The sequence below is a fragment of the Amia ocellicauda genome, chromosome 2 (genome assembly GCF_036373705.1).
Source record: "Amia ocellicauda isolate fAmiCal2 chromosome 2, fAmiCal2.hap1, whole genome shotgun sequence".
NCBI classification, from domain to species: Eukaryota; Metazoa; Chordata; class Actinopteri; order Amiiformes; family Amiidae; genus Amia; species Amia ocellicauda.
Genome location: NC_089851.1, coordinates 49491244 through 49507708, shown reverse-complemented (window position 1 = coordinate 49507708; position 16465 = coordinate 49491244).

The following is a 16465-nucleotide window of genomic DNA, read 5'->3' as shown; positions in this document are numbered from 1 at the left end:
ACCAATCGGATTATGCTCAGTAGTCTGGCGCCAAGGCTTTGCAAGGGAATGGAAAGATTTTGTATTCTTTTAGTGTACGTTTCGTCAGTGGAGAGAAAAGTCACCATTAATAACTCATATTTATTTTAAAAGTAAGAGAATAAATAAAACGTAATTAAACATTAAAGGCTGCATCCTATATCGGTGAGTGAGCTTAAAATACTACATTTTGCCACATCCGTAGTTTAAATAGGCTAATTAATAACTGAAAGCTTTCACCTCATACCTTTAGCCTAATTTGTATCTGCAATTGTATCGTCTTTTATATTTAAATCAATTTGGACGAAATACTTGCATGTTTTAAGTTAATATTGAAAAGGCTGTCATCTTTCTCAGCCCATATTTCAAGGAGACATAGACACTGGACAGTTGATGATATATACACGGCGAATTGTGGAGGAGATGCTGGATATCCACGAGTTAGGGCAACAATATGTAGCCCAACAAATGGACTGTGTTTTAAAATCCGAAATGCATATGTCTGATGCTGATATTGAAAAAAATCAAAGGACAGTAGCACAGAGTGATTTGTTCAAAGCTGCTTGTGAAGGTCCCCTTAAAACAAGCCGTGTCTCGCCCTGAATTGCCACCTCCACAAGTTCTGCACCTGGGTCCCATTTTCCCGTGCCCTGCGGTGCTTGAGACCATGACAGAAGACTTCGCCGCCTTCAAAATGAACCTAGCAGTTCTCCTCTCCTCTCCTCAGAGGTCCCGATCCCGGCCGCCGCCGCCGCCGAACCAGAGGTCCCGATCCCGATCCCGATCCCTTGCCGCCGCCGAACCAGAGGCCCCGATCCCGATCCAGGTCGCCGCCGAACCAGAGGTCCTGATCCCGATCCCGATCCCGGCCGCCGCCGCCGCCGAACCGCAGGTCCCGATCCCGGCCGCCGCCGAACCAGAGGTCCCGGTCCCGATCCCGATCCCGATCCCGGCCGCCGCCGAACCAGAGGTCCCGATCCCGATCCCGATTCCGCCGCCGCCGAACCAGAGGTCTCGATCCCGGACGCCGCCGCCGCCGAACCAGAGGTCCCGATCCCGGACGCCGCCGCGGCCGAACCAGAGGTCCCGATCCCGATCCCGGCAGTCACCGAACCAGATGTCCCGATCCCGATCCCGGCCACCACAGCCGCCGAACCAAAGGTCCCGGTCCCGATCCAGCCGCCGCCGAACCAGAGGTCCCGATCCCGATCCCGGCAGTCACCGAACCAGAGGTCCCGATCCCGATCCCGATTCCGCCGCCGCCGCCGAACCAGAGGTCCCGATCCCGATCCCGATCCCGATCCCGATCCCGGCCGCCGCCGCCGCTGAACCACAGGTTCCGATCCCAGTCCCGATCCCGGCCGCCGCCGCCGCCGAACCAAAGGTCCCCATCCGGGCCGCCGCCGCCGCCGCCGAACCAGAGGTCCCGGTCCCGATCCCGGCCGCCGCCGCCGCCGAACCAGAGGTCCCGATCCCGATCCCGGCAGTCACCGAACCAGAGATCCCGATCCCGATCCCGGCCACCGCCGCCGCCGAACCAGAGGTCCCGATCCCGATCCCGATCCCGATCCCGGCCGCCGCCGCCGCTGAACCACAGGTCCCGATCCCAGTCCCGATCCCGGCCGCCGCCGCCGCCGAACCAGAGGTCCCGATCCCGATCCCGGCAGTCACCGAACCAGAGATCCCGATCCCGATCCCGATCTCGGCCGCCGCCGAACCAGAGGTCCCGATCCCGATCCCGGTCCCGATCCCGGCCGCCGCCGAACCAGAGGTCCCGGTCAAAGTCCCGATCCCGGATGCCGCCGCCGCCGAACCAGAGGTCCCGATCCCGGCCGCCGCCGCCGCCGCCGAACCAGAGGTCCCGATCGGGATCGGGATCAGGGACCTCTGGTTCGGCGGCGGCGCCGGGATCGGGACCTCTGGTTCGGCGGCGGCTGGATCGGGACCAGGACCTCTGGTTCGGCGACGGTGGTGGCCGGGATCGGGATCGGGACATCTGGTTCAGTGACTGCGGGGATCGGGATCGGGATCTCTGGTTCGGCGGCGGCCGGGATCGGGACCTGTGGTTCGGCGGCGGCGCCGGGATTGGGACTGGGATCGGGACCTGTGGTTCGGCGGCGGCGGCGGCGGCCGGGACTGGGATCGGGACCTGTGGTTCGGCGGCGGCCGGGATCGGGATCAGGACCTCTGGTTCGGCGGCGGCAGCTGGGATCGGGATCGGCACCTCTGGTTCGGCGGCGGCCAGGATCGGGATCGGGACCGGGATCGGGACCTCTGGTTCGGCGGCGGCGGCCCGGATGGGGACCCCTGGTTCGGCGGCGGCGCCGGGATCTGGACCCCTGGTTCGGCGACGGTGGTGGCCGGGATCGGGATCGGGACATCTGGTTCGGTGACTGCGGGGATCGGGATCGGGACCTCTGGTTCGGCGACGGTGGTGGTGGCCGGGATCGGGATCGGGATCGGGACATCTGGTTCGGTGACTGCGGGGATCGGGATCGGGACCTCTGGTTCGGCGGCGGCCGGGATCGGGACCTGTGGTTCGGCGGCGGCGCCGGGATTGGGACTGGGATCGGGACCTGTGGTTCGGCGGCGGCGCCGGGATTGGGACTGGGATCGGGACCTGTGGTTCGGCGGCGGCGGCGGCGGCGGCCGGGACTGGGATCGGGACCTGTGGTTCGGCGGCGGCCGGGATCGGGATCAGGACCTCTGGTTCGGCGGCGGCGACGGGATCGGGAACTCTGGTTCGGCGGCGGCTGGATCGGGACCGGGACCTCTGATTCGGCGACGGTGGTGGCCGGGATCGGGATCGGGACATCTGGTTCGGTGACTGCCGGGATCGGGATCGGGACCTCTGGTTCGGCGGCGGCGGCGTCCGGGATCGGGACTGTGATCGGGACCTGTGGTTCGGCGGCGGCGGCGGCCGGGACCGGGATCGGGACCTCTGGTTCGGCGGCGGTGACGGGATCGGGATCGGGATCGGGACATCTGGTGCGGCGGCGGCCGGGATCGGGATCGGGATCAGGACGTCTGGTTCGGCGGCGGCGCCGGGATCGGGACCTCTGGTTCGGCGGCGGCTGGATCGGGACCAGGACCTCTGGTTCGGCGACGGTGGTGGCCGGGATCGGGATCGGGACATCTGGTTCGGTGACTGCGGGGATCGGGATCGGGATCTCTGGTTCGGCGGCGGCGATCCCGATCCCGATCCCGGCCGCCGCCGAACCAGAGGTCCCGGTCCCGATCCCGCCGCCGCCGAACCAGAGGTCCCGATCCCAGACGCCGCTGCCGCCGAACCAGAGGTCCCGATCCCGGCGCCGCCGCCGAACCAGAGGTCCTGATCCCGATCCCGATCCCGGCCGCCGAACCAGAGGTCCAGATCCCGGCGCCGCCGCCGAACCAGGGGTCCCCATCCGGGCTGCCGCCGGCGCCGAAACAGAGGTCCCGATCCCGGTCCCGAAACCCGATACCGGCCCCGGGCGAACCAGAGGTCCCGATCCCAGTCCCGATCCCGATCCCGATCCCGATCCCGATCCCGATCCCGGCCGCCGCCGAACCAGAGGTCCCGGTCCCGATCCCGCCGCCGCCGAACCAGAGGTCCCGATCCCAGACGCCGCTGCCGCCGAACCAGAGTTCCCGATCCCGGCGCCGCCGCCGAACCAGAGGTCCTGATCCCGATCCCGATCCCGGCCGCCGAACCACAGGTCCCGATCCCAGTCCCGGCCGCCGCCGCCGCCGAACCACAGGTCCCGATCCCAGTCCCAATCCCGACGGCGCCGCCGAACCACAGGTCCCGATCCCAGTCCCAATCCCGGCGCCGCCGCCGAACCAGAGGTCCCGGCGCCGCCGCCGAACCAGAGGTCCCGATCCCGATCCCGGCCGGCGCCGCCGCCGAACCAGAGGTCCCGATCCCGATCCCGGCAGTCACCGAACCAGAGGTCCCGATCCCGATCCCGGCCACCACCGTCGCCGAACCAGAGGTCCCGGTCCCGATCCAGACGCCGCCGAACCAGAGGTCCAGATCCCGGCGCCGCCGCCGAACCAGGGGTCCCCATCCGGGCTGCCGCCGGCGCCGAAACAGAGGTCCCGATCCCGGTCCCGAAACCCGATACCGGCCCCGGGCGAACCAGAGGTCCCGATCCCAGTCCCGATCCCGATCCCGATCCCGATCCCGGCCGCCGCCGAACCAGAGGTCCCGGTCCCGATCCCGCCGCCGCCGAACCAGAGGTCCCGATCCCAGACGCCGCTGCCGCCGAACCAGAGGTCCCGATCCCGGCCGCCGCCGCCGAACCAGGGGTCCAGATCCCGGCGCCGCCGCCGAACCAGGGGTCCCCATCCGGGCCGCCGCCGCCGAACCAGAGGTCCCGATCCCGGTCCCGATCCCGATCCTGGCCGCCGCCGAACCAGAGGTGCCGATCCCGATCCCAGCTGCCGCCGCCGAACCAGAGGTCCCGGTCCCGGTCCCGGCCGCCGCCGCCGCCGAACCACAGGTCCCGATCCCAGTCCCGATCCCGGTCGCCGCCGCCGCCGAACCAGAGGTCCCGGTCCCGATCCCGATCCCGGCCTCCGCCGAACCAGAGGTCCCGATCCCGGCCGATCCCAATCCCAGCCGCCGCCGCCGATCCAGAGGTCCTGATCCCGATCCCGATCCCGGCCGCCGCCGCACCAGATGTCCCGATCCCGATCCCGATCCCGGCCGCCGCCGCCGAACCAGAGGTCCCGATCCCGATCCCGGCCGCTGCCGCCGAACCAGAGGTCCCGATCCCAGTCCCGATCCCGATTCCGGCAGTCACCGAACCAGATGTCCCGATCCCGATCCCGATCCCAGCTGCCGCCGCCGAACCAGAGGTCCCAGTCCCGATCCAGCCGCCGCCGCCGAACCAGAGGTCCCGGTCCTGGTCCCGGTCGTCGCCGCCGCCCAGCCCGAGTGTCCAGCGGCCGCCCAAGGCTGCGCCTTCCACGGCTCATCCTCTAGAGGCTTCTAGGGCTCCGCCTCTTGGGGCTTCGCCTGCCACGACTCCGGCTCCTGAGGATTCCAGGGCTCCGGCTCCCACGGCCCCGCCTCCCGAGTACACTGCCAAAAAAGAGGAGATGTGTGTAAATTGCGAAAGGGTAATTGACAATTTAAATATCTTTAAAGTAGATTTATTTTTTTACATACTAAAATACTTAACGTCATGCACTACTCATTTTGAATCTAAAAGAAATACTTCCATATTTTGATTAAAGCATTTGCTGTTGTATGGTTTTATTTTTAAAACATTTGAACACTATCTTCTATTTAATGTTGTTCAGTGCACAATTTCGCTTTAATCAAATTCCATGTGTCCTGATATTGTTTACACCAGTGTGACCCAACACAAAACGATATATCCCCCGATATATCCCGTTTCCTGAACTACTTCACCCTATTCTCACCTAATTATCAATTATATTCATTATCTAACTTAAAAATGAATAATTAAATTATTTGTACTCAATGTAAAATTTAAATGCAAAATACAGAAATATAAGTTAAACAAAACCTATAATATTGTATCTGGGACTCGGGGCAGGAACACGGGGGCCGCTGTTATTGGGGGAGCCAGTCAAGCGTTACGAGGACTGAATAGGGTTCCGGTTCCGCGCAGGTCAGTTCTAGTTCAGAATAGAGCCGAGCAAGTGCTGGGAGTTGCGTGTAGAGTGCATGTTCAGGAAAATTGCAGCAGTCCAGGCAGAGAGTGTGCTGTGCTAAATAAAGTTCCTGTTGCGTTAAAAGCTGCGTCTCTTCCCTTATTTGCTGCCGATAGTGGTGAACCCTAAACCGAAAGCCACAATTCGTTACAATATTATGAATGTATATGAAAACATAAATTGGCTCCTACTAGGGTTGCACAATTTTGGGAAACATTCCTTGGGAATTAACAGGAATATATGGGAATGATCGGGAATAAAATGGAAATGTAGGGGTTATTTGCATATGCTGTATTTACCATGTCATATGTAGACATAATTGCAAACCCTTCTAACAAATACAAAATCTACAATTTAGTTCCAGAACTGCTCCAAAAAATACCTTTTCAACATGCATCTGTAAAATGATAGTAGCCTAAAGCAAAATGTTTATATAAAGCTGATGTAACATTTAACATTGAAGGCAGTGACTGTGTTTTACCTGAAATTACTACTGATGATAAATATAATAATGACAAGATGTTGCATGCAACCATTAATGCTTCCATGCTATATCAGTAGGTTTCAGACTTTAGCATTCCTTTGTAGGTGGAAAGCTTGTATGGCTGAAGGTGCATTTCTCTGTTAATGGATTGTAGTTTAAAGCTTGAAGTTTGAATTTCTTGGTTTTTCTAGGCCAGTGGTCTCCAACCCTGGTCCTGGAGAGCCCCAATCCACTTTGTTATAGGTTACCCTAAATTACCAATTTCTAAATACTGTGAAAATGAACGTTATTAATGAGTTAATCAACTACTATTTGCTAATTTACTGAAATATCATATATCATATAACATATATTCACCCCAGTAATGTAATCAAAGCTTCCCAGACAGAATGTAGTCCTTGGCTCAGACAGTACAGTAGTATGGCTCAATAGCTCTGCATTAGTGCAGCAATCTGATAATCAGCTGCACGTGTGATGGAAGAATGCACTGTGCAGCAAAGGGTTTCAATTCTTCTGGATTCCCATTTAATGGGGATATTTTAACCAAAACATGCCACAAGACCTAGAATTGCCTTATTATGTGTATTCCCCCCCAAACAAAAGTTCACTATTATAAGATAACATAATCTGATGAAATTGGGCAAAATTCCCAGGCTTAACTTTCCATGGAAAATCAGGAAGATCAGGAAAAAAGTTGTATGTGATCCTGGAACAGCATTAATATTCTATAATCGCTAATATAAAATTGAGTCTATTCAGTATTTTACCATAGTGAAATTGCAGTATTATGGAATATTATTTATAAGACATTTGTTGAATAGCTTAAGTTTCAGTTTCAAACTTTGCACAATATACCTTTAATATAATTTGTTGCTTAATTCCAGATTAACATTTTGCATATTTTGCAAAAATAAATTAAAATACTTTACCTCCTTTTGCAGGGCTACTGCTTCATTTTTAAAAATGAGGATGAGTCTCTGATATGTGACATCACAACTACAAGGTCTTAGCAACTGTATTGGTTAAGGAGTTGTTGTCCTAGGAACAATAGCAACACAGCAATGTCAGGTTGTCCAAAGGAATATAATCAGAGAATATAAACATTCAAAACAAAATGCAACATTTACCAAATTAATTTAAATGACAAGCTTTGGAAACCACAAGTTAAAATTACCGGTGTGTCATCTTTGCAGAATGTAAGCAATCAATGTTTTATTTTTCTCCCCAGAGAGCAATTTGCTTTATAGCCTCAGTTACATGTGGTGTTCTACTTAATGGAGTCTAAAGACTTCTAACAGGGTATGAATATGCTTGGGAGCACTATTCACTCTTTATAAAGAGGCTATGGTTCACCAATTTAATTTTACTTGGCACAAAGCACAAAAGGATCAAACAAAGGTCAACGACACATTTATATAATGGGCCACATTAGCATATAGTGAACATTATCTTGTCCTTCTTTAATGTAATCACAGAGTTAAGTCTTGAAGAGTTTATATAGAAAACAAACACCGAAACCCACTGGCTTCCTCTTTGTCTACTTGCACTCAAAACATCTTTTCAAATCAAACCTATTGAACTATTGAATTTAACTGAATGGACAGTATCGGCATGTTTACATTAAATTAATTGGGATCTTTAAAGGTCAAAGAGCAACCTTTTCAATGTAGAAGCTGGGTGGTTGGGAATGACGTAGACCCGTATCTTCCTCAGATTCTGCATTTTGGTCAATTGACATCCATCTGATTGGAAAAATTGTAGAAAGCACAGAAACTGCATATTATGGGGTTGACTGCTAGGAGTTAAAAAAAAAAAACCTGAACAATACAATGACTATAGGAAGTATACGCCCCTCTTGGACATTTACCCATTTTGTAGTGTTACAACCTGGAATTTGTATGCATTTAATCTAGGGATGTGACAGAACTGACAAAAATCGGCATCCATCAAATGAGGATTTTAAAGCATTAAATCCATGTGGATGCAGATACAGATGTAGTGTATTTAGTTGTAGGTTGAGGCATTTTTTTATTTGCCAGTATTACTGTAAAATCATTTTGTTACAGTTTTTATAAAATATATATATTTAACAATTTATTTAAATTACAGGCTGTACATGTGTTAAAGCTGAAACATCCACTAAATTTGAATGTAATGGAGTACTTTTTAACTTTTATTTCACTTTTAAAACTATAACAATTGTGTCATCAGACAGTCTGAATTAACTGTTAACATAAGTAACAAGTTACTATGGAACATGGTTTCTTAAGTTCTTAACATGTATCTAATACTGTAGTCACTTTACGACTTAGTACTTATAGTTTAATAGTGGTAAATCAAATTTCAAAAACATACCCACCCTGCACAGTAAAGGGCGCTGCGGCAGCTCCAATTGAATTCAATGGAGACGGGAGTGCACCACAGCAGAGGGGCAGAGTTAAGAAGTGAAAAAGCAGAGCGGTGCACAAGAGAGAAAATATTTTCAACTTTCTCCACACCATGATGTAAACAGCCATCAGCCAATCAGAGAAGAATAGGAGGCTCAGTTGAGATATCAAGAAATAATTAAAATGGAGGAGAAATGTATTAGTGATAGTGATTATTTTCATATTTGATATGTAGGCCTATATGATAACTGTCAATAAAATGAAAATTCATTCAACTTTCAGCTTTATGAAGCCAGTATAGTCCAAAATGTGATGTGCTATTGAGCAGCAGGTTGATAAGGAAACTTTTCAGGATCGCAGTTTGCCTCGATAATGGAGGAGTTCAAGAAACTTGATATTATAATGTAAGCAATGTAATAAAATAATGACAAAAAAGTATTACGTACCAGCAAATGTTTAGTTATAAAAGAGACAGAGCTGTGATTAAATTGTAGACATCCTTAACTTCAATCCTTCCTGCTTGCAATTCATAATACATTGCTCTGTGGATTGTGCAACAGCACTGCAACAATAATATTAAACTGTTGCAATTAATGCTCAATTAAAATAAATAGCATAATATTAATGTACAATGCACAATGATGCCTTCTCTGACCATACCCAGCAAATAACACAAAACTTGCATACATATACTGTATAAATAACATACAAATAATTATATTATAAACAAACACAATAGCGTGGCTACATTTAGTAATTTTAGGTTATAGTGTGGTGCTGCTGGCTGTGGTCTTCCCTCTGGTGTGGGCCTCTCACTGGCCCTCGGGGGTGGGGGGTTGGAACATCAACAGCCTTGGGTGGTGATGGCTCATCAGACCAGTGGGTGCACTGTTAGCCCTCCATGGTGGGGTGCCTCTGGGGTGGGTTGTGCCTCATCGGGCTTCCACGGTGGGTAGAATGTGGCCAGAAAGGGATGCACATGATCAGCAACCAGGCTTAGGTATGCTGAGGTATTCAAATGATGCTCAGTTGGTATTAAGGGGCCTAATGTGTGCCAAGAAAACATTCCCCACACCATTACACCACCACCAACAGCCTGTACACTTGACACAAGGTAGTGTGGCTATTTAGGAATTGAGGCCTTTCTGTCAACTGAACGAGTCTGGCCATTCTCCTCTGACCTCTCTCATTAACAAGCTGATTTCACCTACCAAACTTCCGCTCTCTGGATGTTTTTTGTTTTTGCACCATTCTCTGTAAATTGTAGAAACTTCTTGTGCATGAAAATCCCAGGAGGTCAGCTGTTTCTGAGATGCTGGAACCACCACGTCTGGCACCAACAATCACACCTCGGTCAAGGTCGCTTAGATTGCAGCCACATGATTCGCTGTTTGGCTATTTGCGTTAACGAGCAGGTGTACCTAATAATGTAGCCACGAGTGAAGATGTGTTCATTTGCATATATTTAAAATGAATGGCATTTACAGGAACTAGGAACACCACCTAACAGGCCTTAACTGAACAGCTCTTATCTGGATAGTATGACCATCATTATCATTTCTTAAAGAGCTTCAAACAACAATGAAAATAACTCACACCATGTGCTGATCATGCTCTAACGGCATGTCAGTGATATGCATGACACAATATTGTAAAGTTTTATATTGTAGAATAGAACATAAATATTTGATATAATACCCATAAACATTTTTAATATGAAAATATATATGGTATTGCTGACTTTCAACATTATCTTACCTTAGTAAGAGCAGTTTTTAGGGAGGCTGATAGAGCACATGAATGAGGAGCTCAGTGTCTGCAGCTGATCAGATCAGTCAGTCTGCTCCAAAGTCACTGACAGAGTCCCCCTACCACCCCTGATGGTGTGTGACACATTACCCCAGACAAACATGAACTCTGTAACTAGTTCATTCTATTAAAACTGCATAGGCAGAATTGGTGCTTTTGACTGGGGTCAAAATGACCCAATATATTGGTATTTTTAAAAAGCACATATTCAAGCAGAATTTACTATAAGGTACCGTGATTAATATATGAATACCATAGGACTTAAACATTAATACATCATGAACATTCTCTGAGTTCTTGTTCTTGTTGCGCACATAAACCCGCACTTACCCTAACCCTCACCCTAAAACCTAACCCTAACCCTGGAATACATGTGATTAACATAAGAACTCAGATTAAGTGCATGACATACTCATGTCATGTGGAATCATGGTACTTAATGTAAAGTGTGGACAGTCAGTAGGATGAGGGTTAAATGTATATATCCTTAAATGGCCCCAATATAAAAGTGCAAGATAAAACCTAATATAAGTTGCTGATGGATCTTTCATTATTACCAATGGTGTACTTCATATTAATGGTAATTCAGAAAGCATTTTTTCCTATTATTATTATTTTTGTCATTTAGCTGACACTCTTATCCAGGGCAACTTATATTCGTACCCATTTATACAGCTGGGCATTTTACTGGAGCAGTCTAAGTGAAGTACCTTGCTCAAGGATACAACAGCACCTGGGATTTGAACCCACAACTTTCCAGTCATGAGTCTAGAGCCCTAATCACTACTCCACAGTGCTGCCTATTATCATTATGCTCTCTATATTGTGGGGAAAAAAGCTTAACTAAATCTGCAATATACAGACGGGTGATAACTGAAAGGAAAAACCTGAATAAATGAGTGGAGGAACATAACGAATGCAGGTGTACTGCACGATACAATTAAGCAATTAACATCCTATCATGTTCTGTGTCATGTATAAAAATCCTGAGCAGGCCCAGTTGTATGGCAAGCCAAATTATCATTTAGAGATATCTAAATGATATATTTAAATGATTTAGAGATATCTGCAAACCATTTAGAGATATCTAAATAAGGTGCTTTTTAAAGATATCTCTAAATGATTTGCAGATATCACCCATCTGTATGTCACCTGCAACACTGAAAATACAGGTAGTCGATATTGGTTAATTTTCCATCACAACAATGGGAATTTTGTGGAATTATTGTTACACCAAAATGTGTGGTCACCCCATTGGTGTAATGGTAGAATTAAAAAAGGAGGGGGTGCTGCACATACTGTTTGCATGTGAATTGTTAAGTTATTGCGCAGTCTATAATATATTGTTCTAATTATATTATTTCAGACAAATTGATCAAATATTTAAAATACATTTATTACTGATTTTAAATATGTATAACTGAGAAACATAGGATTGAAAAAATAGCAGAGCACCGCTCCACTACACCCATGTATCAGAGGCAGAGTTTGAATGGATTTTAAAGTGCCGTTCTGGCAGCACTACACCCCATGTCACCTCTGCAACAATCACATCATCCCTTCTCTGTCTAAAATAAAATCTGGAACATACTGACTGAATGAGTGGACTGACTTCATGCATGTCCATGCTGCAATGGGTAGACACAAATATTTTTCTACAAATTCAAATTTGTCAAAAAATAATTGTTTGGATTTGTTCAAAATGTGCGATGTTTGACATCAGCGAATGGGGATTCGAACTTCAACACAACCCTAATATGAACAGGTTTTTGTTTTCCTTTGATTAACACAATCTACTCAACACTTTGAAGATGCAGGTGAATATTTATTGTGAAACAGCAATACTTGGTATTGTCTTGTTTATGTTATACCACACAGACGCCATCTTTAGTTCAACCAACTTTATTTACAAACATCACCTGACCAAAACAATTAGGTTCTCATAATAATGAACCCTTTATCATTACATTAAAAACAAATAAAATAAACTTTGCTATTCTTGAGATAAGTCTCAATTGTTTTTTTCAAATAGCATTTTAATTAAGAACTAGGGAGTTTTCTTTTATTTTTTAAAGTTCAGTTCTCTTTATGGCTTCTTCACAACTTGTCGATGTTCTAAGTAGAGATTTAGGTAACTGTGAAGAACTGGCACTTTTATCAGATGTCTCCTGAATTTTATTTATACGTAAAGTCTCAGAACTTTCATGGATTTCTTCTCCCTCACAGGTTGGTCCACTTTCGTGAGCTTCAACTACATTTGTCAAATCAGGACTAGGTGGTGGTTCATTTATTCTCTGTAGAAACTTTCTGTTCCTCCTGTACTTTTGTCCATCAAGTGTTTGTACTATATAGGACCTTGGTTCCTCAGCTATTTCTGTAACAAGCATTCCAGATTCCTTCTTGTTATATTCTCATGTTTTTTCCTACTCTCAGGTTTGGTAAAGATTTTGTTCCTCGATCAAAGTACAGTTTCTGTTTCTGCTGTCTCTATTTCAGATGTTTATGTACATCATTACTCACAATCTTTGGAGTCAGCAGTTTTGTTGCAGTAGGAAGCCTTGTTCTCAGTCTTCTTCCCATCAGTAGCTGAGCCGGGGAGGATCCAATATCATCTAGTGGGGTATTTCGAAGATCAAGCAGGGCTAAATAGGAATTTATTCTGTCTGCCACTGCTTTCTTCAGCATGTGTTTTATTGTCTGCACACTATACTCAACCATGTCATTCGACTGTGCATACCTTGGACTTGTAGTAGTATGACAAAACTCCCATTCCTTTGGAAATCCTCTGAATTCAGTAGTAACAAATTGTGGTCCATTATCAGAGATTACAATTTCTGGAATGCCATGACCAGCAAATAGGGATTTTAAATGGTTAATTACTGTATCACTTTTCTATAGTATGACCCCCACAACACTTAGTTGTGAATAGTAATCAACTGCTGTTAGGTACTCACTATTTGTGAATGTGAACAGGTCCACTCCAGTCTTCTGCCAGAGCCTCTCTGGAACATTATGTGGTTGCAATGGTTCCTTTTGCTGTGATTGTCTGTACTTATTGCATACAGCACCTTTGTTAGCATTTCTATGATTTGTGCAACCATTGCTCTACTTCAGCACTTTGGAGGTGACACTCATGGATGCGCTGTAGCATTTGTTTCCTCAGATTTGCAGCAATTACAATTTTCTCACCTTTGAATATGATTTCATCCAGTACATTGAGTTCTTCCTGGAAATTCCAGTATTCCCATAGTTCGAAAGGTGTTTTGCTTCTGCATTTTTGCCAACCAGCTTGCAGAATTTGTTTCAGTTTTCTCATGGTTTCACCCTTTTTAGCTGCAACAGGTATGTTCTTCAGCAGCATGTGTATCTGCACATCAGTTTCTGCATCTTCTCTTCAGAATTAGGTAAGTATTCTCGTGACAAAGTCTGCAATACACATTTCCCTACCTGGTTTGTTTTTGACTCTGACCTGGTACTTCTGCAGCCGCATTAGTAACTGTTGGATTCTTGGTGGTGCACTGCTTAAGGGTTTTTCCATTATAGCCTCCAAAAGCTTATGATCAGACTCCATTTCCACTTTGCCATTTCTTTTTCTATCTGTGCATAATGCTGTTGTGTTTCTGTCATGTCTTTGATGCATATGCCACTGGTGCTTCATTTTGCATTAGAACTGCTCCCAGTCCACTTTTTGAAGCATCCACCGATATCTTCACTGGCTGACTCACATCATAGTACCTTAACAATGGTACTTGGGTCAGTGTTTCCTTCAATCTGGACAATGCTTCTTGGTGTTTGTGTTCCCAGTGCCATGCTGTTTCATTCTGGATTAGTTATCTTTGGGGTGCGGTGTATTTTCTGACATTTTTGGTATGAACTTCCCTAAATAGGTTACCATACCTAATAACCTTTCCATGTCTTTCTTGTATTCAGGTGTTGGCATGTTCACAATAGCTTCAGTTTTACTCTGGTCTGGTTTCAGTCCCTCACTTGTGAGCATGTGTCCAAGATATGTGATTTCCCTAAGTCCTATTTTGCATTATTCATTTTTCAGCTTGAGGTTCTTTTCTCTGGCTTTTTCCAGGACTTGCTTCAGTCTCAAGTCATGCTGATCTCTGGTAGTTCCCCATACAAGTACATCATCTATGTAGGTTTCCACTCCTTCAGTTCCTTCAGAGAGCTGCTTCACCATTCTATGAAACACTTCTGGTGCTGAATTGATAACAAAGGGCAACCGCAAGAATCTGTAGCGTCCATATGGTGTGTTAAAGGTGCAGAGATGGGAACTTCCTAATCCAACTTGAGTTGTCAGAAACCTGAACTTGATCCAGGACTGAAAATAATTTGGCTTCCATCAACTTACAGGTGATCTCTTCAACTGTGGGAAGCTCACAGTGTTCTCTCTGAACGGCTTCATTAAGATCTCTGGGATCGAGGCAAACTCTCAAAATCCCGTAGGCTTTTTCCACAATTACTATTGGATTAACCCACTTTGTTGGTTCTTCAGTTTTCCTGATGACTTGAAGTTTCTACATTCTGTGTAACTCTGCCTTCAGTCGGTCTCTCAGCATAACGGGAACTTTTCTGGGATGATGTATTTTGGGTTTAATGGTTTCATCTACTTTGATTGAAAGGCATCCTCATACTCATTTAGTATATTATTGGTGGTGACAGCCATTACTCTCTGAATTAGCTTCAAATTTTCACAAGCTTTTATTCCTAATATGGATTTTGTATCCGTTTTCACAACTAGGAATTGCAGTTTTTGGCATTGATCCTTGTAGTTCACTCTGATTGTACACTTGCCTTCAACTTTTAGTTTTCTCCAACTGTTTGTCTCGAGCTTAAAGTTCACTACTGCATCAGAGATTTTTAAATTAACTTTCCATTCGTCTTATTTAGTATTTGCTGTTACTGTTCCAATGAAAAGTTTGGTTTCTGAGCCAGTGTCATCATCTTCAATTGTGTGCACTTTCTTTGATTTACATATCTTAGCAAAGTGATTAATTTTATTACAGTTTTTGCATTGTTTTCCAAAGACTGGACAATTTCTAGTATCTAGTTCTCCAAATTCAAACATACTGGCTAATATTATCATTGCCTTGTGTGCACATAATAAACTTGCATCTTTCGTAGGTAATGTTTTTCTTTGGGTTACAGTAGCTTTCAAACTCTCGCATGATTGCTTTTAAATCATGCCTTTCTTCGTTGCTTTCAAACTTAAATGTATTATACACTCCTAGTGCTTCTTCCCCTGCAACATAAAAAGATGGAGGACTGTACCTGGGGGTCTTTTTTTATCGCTGCTTGTCACTGTGAGATACAGCTTGAACAACTGTTGGAATCTTCTCCAATTTTCTGCTAAATTACCCTCCAGACTGAGCTCCGATAGAACTTCCATAGTTTCGTATTTTTTTATATACTGTTATTTTTAGTTGAAACAGTTTACTTCCGACACCATGTCTTGTTTATGTTATACCACACAGACGCCATCTTTAGTTCAGCCAACGTTATTTACATACATCACCTGACCATAACACTTAGGTTCTCATAATAATTCACCCTTTATCATGACAGGTATAACGGAGTAAGTCTTTTGAAAGGTTTGGAAATCTGGATGGTGCAATATTCACCCATTCTTAGCAAAATTGTGCATGCTCTGTCAAGTTTCATGGGGATCATTGGTGGGCATCAGTCATCTTCAAGTCATGCCACATATTCTCCATCAGATTCTTTGTGTCTTTGACTGAGCCACTCTAGGACATTCACTTTCATGTTTTTAATCAACTCCAGTGTCTCTTTGGCTGTATGCTTGGGGTCATTGTCCTGCTGAAAGGTATATCTTTGTCCCAGTCTTAGGTGTTTTGCAGACGGAAATTGGTTTTCCTTTACATGATTTGACTAAATTTATCCCAATCCATTTTGTTTCTACCCTGAAAAGCTTTCCATTCCCTGTTGATGCAAAGCATCCCCATAGCATAATGCTGCCACCACCGTGCTTCACAGTAGGGATGGTGTTACCTGGGTGATGTGCTGTGTTAGGTTTGCCCCAGACATAATGACAAAAGATACTACTCTTTTAACAAGAATGTTTGTATTGTAC